This window comes from Lissotriton helveticus, chromosome 2_1 (genome assembly GCF_964261635.1).
Source record: "Lissotriton helveticus chromosome 2_1, aLisHel1.1, whole genome shotgun sequence".
NCBI classification, from domain to species: Eukaryota; Metazoa; Chordata; class Amphibia; order Caudata; family Salamandridae; genus Lissotriton; species Lissotriton helveticus.
The window spans coordinates 299,189,343-299,196,842 of NC_136059.1; positions in this window are offsets into that span (position 1 = coordinate 299,189,343).

Below are 7,500 nucleotides of genomic sequence, written 5' to 3' on the forward strand. Positions count from 1 at the left end.
TGGGGACGGGGCTCCACCAGTGCCCGTGGAGGCTCTCTCTCCCCAGCCTGGCTAGGGTTCGGAAGGTGGGACCGGGCCCGGGGCTTGAGCTCCAGCCGGCCAGCCCCGGGTTGCGCGAGCCCCCCGTCCCGCAGGCCATCAGAAGGTCCGGGCGCTGGGGGCGGTGCTCCACCGGTTCCAGGGGAGGCTCTCCCCAGCCTGGCTAGGGTTCGGAAGGTGGGACCGGGCCCGGGGCTTGTGCTCCGGCCGGCCGGCCCCGGGGTGCGCAAGCCCCCCGTCCCACAGGCCACCAGAGGGTCCGGGCGCTGGGGACGGGGCTCCACCGGGGCCCGGGGAGGCTCTCCCCAGCCTGGCTAGGGTTTGGAAGCTGGGACCTGGCCCGGGGCATGAACTCCATCTGGCAGGCCCCGAGGGTGCTGGAGCCCCCTGTCCTGCAAGGCAGTCGAGGGTCTGGGCGCTAGGATCCCTCTGGGCCTGGGGAGGCATTCCCCGGCCTGGCTAGGGTTCGGAACATGGGACCGTGCCTGGGGCTTGAACTCTGTCCGGCAGGTCCCGGGGTGCTGGAGCCCCCGTCCTGCAAGCCAGCCGAGGTTCCGGGCGCTGGGGACCATCGGGGCCTGCAGAGGCTCTCCCTGGCCTGGGGGTAGGGTTTGGAAGCTAAGCCCCAAGCCCGCCATGAGCCGGATGCCGTTTAGGCCCCGGTCGAGCGGGCGAGTGGATTTGTGGAGCCCTGGCCCCAGCCAAGCAGGTTCAGAGCCTCCCCGTGCCGGACTGACGCACCTGAGGGCCCACCGGAGGTCATGCCCGGGCCCCGGCAGCGCATGGGCAGCATATCCCCAGACCTGGTGACCTGGCAGACTGGGACCTGCTGGCACCCTGGCCCTGCCGAGCCCCAGTTCTCTCCCAGGGCTCCACAAATGCGACGACCAGATGGCCGAACTTCCCTGGAAGTCCCGATGAGGTGCCATTTGCCTCCCAGATCCCAGCGAGGGCTCCAGGAGGTCGGGTACTTTCACGCTTTGGGTCCCCTCTGTCACCTCGCGTGCAGAGTTTACAAGAAAGGAGGGTATTTTCCCTCCGGATTACTAGGGACAGGGTACGCCCGGACGCCCCTCCAAGGCTGGTGGTTCTCTGCCATGGGGACCAGATAGGCTATGCCTGGGTAACACCTCCCTAGGCCACCCGTGGCTTCCTTCCGCCAGGCCGACGGCATGTCAAATTGCCCAGGACGGGCTCCATGGCTCTTGGGCAGTCGTCCCCTGGGCGCCCGGGGCTCCATCCACCCCGGCGGCATGGAAAAGTGCCCAGGACGGGCTCCATGCGTCCCGGGCATTCGTCCCCCGGGCGTGTCCGGGGCTCCATCCAGGCTGACGGTATGGCAGAGTGCCCGGGTCGGGCTCCATGGTTTTCACGGTGGTCCTCCCCTGGGTGTCTGGGGGCTCCAGGCCGAAGGCATGGAAAAGTACCCAGGACGGGCTCCATGCGTCCCGGGCATTCGTCCCCCGGGCGTCCGGGGCTCAATCCAGGCTGACGGTATAGCAGAGTGCCCGGGTCGGGCTCCATGGTTTTCACGGTGGTCCTCCCCTGGGTGTCTGGGGGCTCCAGGCCGAAGGCATGGAAAAGTGCCCAGGACGGGCTCCATGCGTCCCGGGCATTCGTCCCGGGACGGGGACGGGGACAGGGACAGGGTCAGGGTCGGGAGAGTCCAGGCGGCTTCACTTCCGTGTCCAGCCATCTGATCGGCCAGATTCCCTCGGCCATCTGGTCGCCCGGATCCCCTCGGGCATCTGGTCGCCCGCAACGCTTTCCTATGGGGCGACCAGATGGCCGAACTTCCCTGGAAGTCTTGATGAGGTGCCATTTGACGCCCGGATCCCAGCGAGGGCTCCATGAGGTCGGGTACATTCGCGCCTTGGGTCCCCTCTGTCACCTCGCGTGCACAGATTACAAGAAAAGGGGGTAATTTTGCTCCGGATTACTAGGGAGAAGGGTACGCCTGGACACCCCTCCGAGGTTGGTGGTTCTCTGCCATGGGGACCAGATGGGCTATGCCTGGGCAAAACCTCCCTAGGCCACCCGGGGCTTCCTTCCTCCAGGCCAACTGCATGTCAAATTGCCCAGGACGGGCTCCATGGCTCCTGGGCAGTCGTCCCCCGGGCGTCCGGGGCTCCATCCAGGCTGACGGCATGGAAAAGTGCCCAGGACAGGCTCCATGCGTCCCGGGCATTCATCCCCCGGGCGTCCGGGGCTCCATCCAGGCTGACGGCATGGCAGAGTGCCCGGGTCGGGATCCATGGTTTCCAGGGATGTCCTCCCCTGGATGTCTGGGGGCTCCAGGCCGAATGCATGGAAAAGTGCCCAGGACGGGCTCCATGCGTCCCGGGCATTCGTCCCCTGGGCGTCCGGGGCTCCATCTAGGCTGACGGTATGGCAGAGTGCCCGGGTCGGGCTCCATGGTTTTCACGGTGGTCCTCCCCTGGGTGTCTGGGGGCTCCAGGCCGAAGGCACGGAAAAGTGCCCAGGACGGGCTCCATGCGTCCCGGTCACTCGTACCCCGGGCGTCCGGGGCTCCATCCAGGCTGACGGCATGGCAGCGTGCCCGGGTCGGGCTCCATGGGTCCCGGGCAGCCCTCCCCCGGGCGTCCGGGGCTCCCACCTCCAGGCAGACGGCATGTCAAAGTGCCCAGGACGGGCTCCATGAGTCTGGGACAGCCCTCCCCCGGGCGTCTGGGACACCCATCTCCATGAGGCCAACGGCATAGGCAAAGTACCCAGGACGGGCTCCATGGGTCCCGGGCAGACCTCCCCCCGGGCGTCCGGGGGTCCCACCTCCAGGCCGACGGAATGTCAAAGTACCCAGGACGGGCTCCACGGGTCCCGGGCATTCCTCCCCCAGGTCGTCCGGGCCCTAGAGCTCCGGTGGTCCAACCTGCGCCTGAGGCCCAGCCGGGGTCCAAGAGCCCTGCCTTGCGTGGGCAGGCAGTCAGGAACCCTACCGCGAAGGCTTGGGGTGGATGGGGAGCTGGGAGTCCTTTCGATCCGGGCCATCTGGTCGCCCGCGATGCTTTCCAATGGGGCGACCAGATGGCCGGGCTTCCATGGAAGTCCCGATGAGGTGCCATTCGCCTCCCGGATCCCAGCTAGGGCTCCATGAGCTCGGGTTCTTTTACGCCTTGGGTCCCCTCTGTCACCTCGCGTGCACGGATTGCAAGAAAGGGGGGTAACTTCCCTCCGGATTACTAGGGGCTGGGTACGCCCGGACACCTCTCCAGGGCTGGTGGTCCTCTGCCCGGGGACCAGATGAGATATGCCTGGGCAACACCTCCCCCGGGCGTCTGGGGGCTCCATTCTCCGGGCCAACGGCATGGCTCAATGCCCAGGACGGGCTCCACGTGTCCCGGACAGACCGCCCCTGGGCGTCCGGGGCACCCATCTCCAGGAGGCCAACGGGATGGCAAAGTACCCGGGAAGGGCTCCACGGGTCCCGGGCAGCCTTCCCCCGGGCGTCCGGGGCTCCCACCTCCAGGCCGACGGCATGTCACACTGCCCAGGACGGGCTCCATGGGCCCCGGACAGACCTCCCCGGGGCGTCCGGGGCACCCATCTCCAGGAGGCCAACAGCGTTGCAAAGTACCCGGAAAGGACTCCACGGGTACCGGGCAGTCCTCCCCCGGGCGTCCGGGGCACCCATCTCCATGAGGCCAACGGCATTGGCAAAGTACCCGGGAGGGGCTCCACGGGTCCCGGGCAGGCCTCCCCCGGGCGTCCGGGGCACCCATCTCCAGGAGGCCAACAGCGTTGCAAAGTACCCAGAAAGGACTCCACGGGTACCGGGCAGTCCTCCCCCGGGCGTCCGGGGCACCCATCTCCATGAGGCCAACGGCATTGGCAAAGTACCCGGGGAGGGCTCCACGGGTCCCGGACAGCCTTCCCCCGGGCGTCCGGGGCTCCCACCTCCAGGCCGACGGCATGTCACACTGCCCAGGACGGGCTCCATGGGCCCCGGACAGACCTCCCCCCGGGCGTCCGGGGCACCCATCTCCAGGAGGCCAACGGGATGGCAAAGTACCCGGGAAGGGCTCCACGGGTCCCGGGCAGCCTTCCCCCGGGCGTCCGGGGCTCCCACCTCCAGGCCGACGGCATGTCACACTGCCCAGGACGGGCTCCATGGGCCCCGGACAGACCTCCCCCGGGCGTCCGGGGCACCCATCTCCAGGAGGCCAACGGGATGGCAGAGTAACCAGGAAGGGCTCCATGGGTCCCGGGCAGCCCTCCCCCGGGCGTCCGGGGCTCCCACCTCCAGGACGACGGCATGTCAAAGTGCCCAGGGCGGGCTCCACGGGCCCCGGGCAGCCCTCCCCCCGGGCGTTCGGGGCACACATCTCCAGGAGGCCAACGGCATTGGCAAAGTACCCGGGAAGGGCTCCACGGGTCCCGACCAGGCTTCCCACGGGCGTCCCGGGCACCCTCCTCCAGGCCGACGGCATGTCAAAGTGTCCAGGACGGGCTCCACGGGTACCAGGCAGTCCTCCCCCGGGCGTCCGGGGCTCCCATCTCCAGGCCAACGGCATGGCTCAATGCCCAGGACGGGCTCCATGGGTCCCGCGCAGGCCTCCCCCGGACGCGTCCGGGGCAACCATCTCCATGAGGCCAACGGCATTGGCAAAGTACCCGGGAAGGGCTCCACGGGTCCCGGGCAGGCCTCCCCCGGGCGTCCGGGGCTCCCATCTCCAGGCCAACGGCATGGCTCAATGCCCAGGACGGGCTCCATGGGTCCCGCGCAGGCCTCCCCCGGACGCGTCCGGGGCAACCATCTCCATGAGGCCAACGGCATTGGCAAAGTACCCGCGAAGGGCTCCACGGGTCCCGGGCAGGCCTCCCCCGGGCGTCCAGGGCACCCACCTCCAGGCCGACGGCATGTAAAAGTGCCCAGGACCAGTTCCACGGGTCCCGGGCAGTCCTCCCCCGGGCGTCCGGGGCTCCCTTCCCCGGGCCAAAGCATTCCAGAGTGCCCAGGACGGGCTCCACGGGTCCCGGGCGTCCAGGGCTCCCTTCCCCGGGCCAACGGCTTGTCAGAGTGCCCAGGACGGGCTCCACGGGCCCCGGGCATCCGGGGCACCCTTCCCCGGGCCAGCGGCATGTCAGAGTGCCCAGGACGAGTTCCACGGGACCCGGACGTCCGGGGCTCCCTTCCCCGGGCCAACGGCTTACAGGAGTGCCCAGGACGGGCTCCACAGGTCCCGGTCGTCTGGGGCTCCCTTCCCCGGGCCAACAGCTTGTCAGAGTGCCCAGGACGGGCTCCACGGGTCCCGGGCAGTCCTCCCCCGGGCCAACAGCAGGTCAGAGTGCCCAGGACGGGCTCCACGGGTCCCGGGCAGCTCCATGCCCAAACCCATTTGAAAACCCGCCGCAGCGAAGGGGTTATAGGCGGCCATCTATTCAAATGCACAAATGCATGCTGTGACATCGCATTCCTTTACAGCGAGATGCCTTGGCATCGCAAGTCAGTAGATCAACTTGATCTAGAGGACACACAAACTAAAGGCATAATACAATCTATTTTTCAAACTCCAACCTGCGCAACAGGAGGGAAAGTGTTGATATACTAGCCCCTTCAGTGCTAATGACGGCTCCAGCTCGTCATGATTCCAGTAGGGAAGGTGTTGGTACATTCCTTATGTTGGAGCGCCATCTAGAGCAAGTCCGGTAGATAATGTGTTTGCAATAGTAGCGCGCAATGCTTTCCAATGGGGCGACCAGATTGCCGGGCTTACATGGAAGGCCTGAGGTCATGGGGAGGGCGGCCTCCCCATCCCGGGCGCTGTCCTTGGTCCTGCTGCGTGGCAGGGTGCCCGGGACGGGGTCCTGGAGGGCCCGGGGAGGCTTCCCCTGCGCCTCCGGGCTTGGGAGCCCAGGCTGGGTCCAGGGGCCCGGCCGGGCCCCGGGTCGGGTGCCACGGCCCTGGGCCCTGTCTCCCAGCCTGCCGCACTGCCAAGGGCCCGGGGAGCCTCCCCTTGCTTGGCTGGGTTCAGGAGCAGTGGCTAGGGCCCCTGAGGGCCCGGGGAGGGCGGCCTCCCCACCCCGGGCTCTGTCCTTGGTCCTGCTGCGTGGCAGGGTGCCCGGGACGGGGTCCGGAGGGACCGGGGAGGCGTCCCATGCGCCTCCGGGCTTGGGAGCCCCGGCTGCGTCCAGGGGCCCGGCCGGGCCCCGGGTCGGGTGCCACGGCCCTGGGCCCTGTCTCCCAGCCTGCCGCACTGCCAAGGGCCCGGGAAGGGGTTCCGATGTGCCCGGGGAGCCTCCCCTTGCTTGGCTGGGTTCAGGAGCAGTGGCTAGGGCCCCTGAGGGCCCGGGGAGGGCGGCCTCCCCACCCCGGGCTCTGTCCTTGGTCCTGCTGCGTGGCAGGGTGCCCGGGACGGGGTCCGGAGGGACCGGGGAGGCGTCCCATGCGCCTCCGGGCTTGGGAGCCCCGGCTGCGTCCAGGGGCCCGGCCGGGCCCCGGGTCGGGTGCCACGGCCCTGGGCCCTGTCTCCCAGCCTGCCGCACTGCCAAGGGCCCGGGAAGGGGTTCCGATGTGCCCGGGGAGCCTCCCCTTGCTTGGCTGGGTTCAGGAGCAGTGGCTAGGGCCCCTGAGGGCCCGGGGAGGGCGGCCTCCCCACCCCGGGCTCTGTCCTTGGTCCTGCTGCGTGGCAGGGTGCCCGGGACGGGGTCCGGAGGGACCGGGGAGGCGTCCCATGCGCCTCCGGGCTTGGGAGCCCCGGCTGCGTCCAGGGGCCCGGCCGGGCCCCGGGTCGGGTGCCACGGCCCTGGGCCCTGTCTCCCAGCCTGCCGCACTGCCAAGGGCCCGGGAAGGGGTTCCGATGTGCCCGGGGAGCCTCCCCTTGCTTGGTTGGGTTCAGGAGCAGTGGCTAGGGCCCCTGAGGGCCCGGGGAGGGCGGCCTCCCCACCCCGGGCTCTGTCCTTGGTCCTGCTGCGTGGCAGGGTGCCCGGGACGGGGTCCGGAGGGACCGGGGAGGCGTCCCATGCGCCTCCGGGCTTGGGAGCCCCGGCTGGGTCCAGGGGCCCGGCCGGGCCCCGGGTCGGGTGCCACGGCCCTGGGCCCTGTCTCCCAGCCTGCCGCACGGCCAAGGGCCCGGGAAGGGGTTCTGATGTGCCCGGGGAGCCTCCCCTTGCTTGGCTGGGTTCAGGAGCAGTGGCTAGGGCCCCTGAGGGCCCGGGGAGGGCGGCCTCCCCACCCCGGGCTCTGTCCTTGGTCCTGCTGCGTGGCAGGGTGCCCGGGACGGGGTCCGGAGGGACCGGGGAGGCGTCCCATGCGCCTCCGGGCTTGGGAGCCCCGGCTGGGTCCAGGGGCCCGGGCGGGCCCCGGGTCGGGTGCTCAGGCCCTGGGCCCTGTCTCCCAGCCTGCCGCACTGCCAAGGGCCCGGAAAGGGGTTCCGATGTGCCCGGGGAGCCTCCCCTTGCTTGTCTGTGTTCAGGAGCTCCATCCGGGGCCCCTGAGGGCCC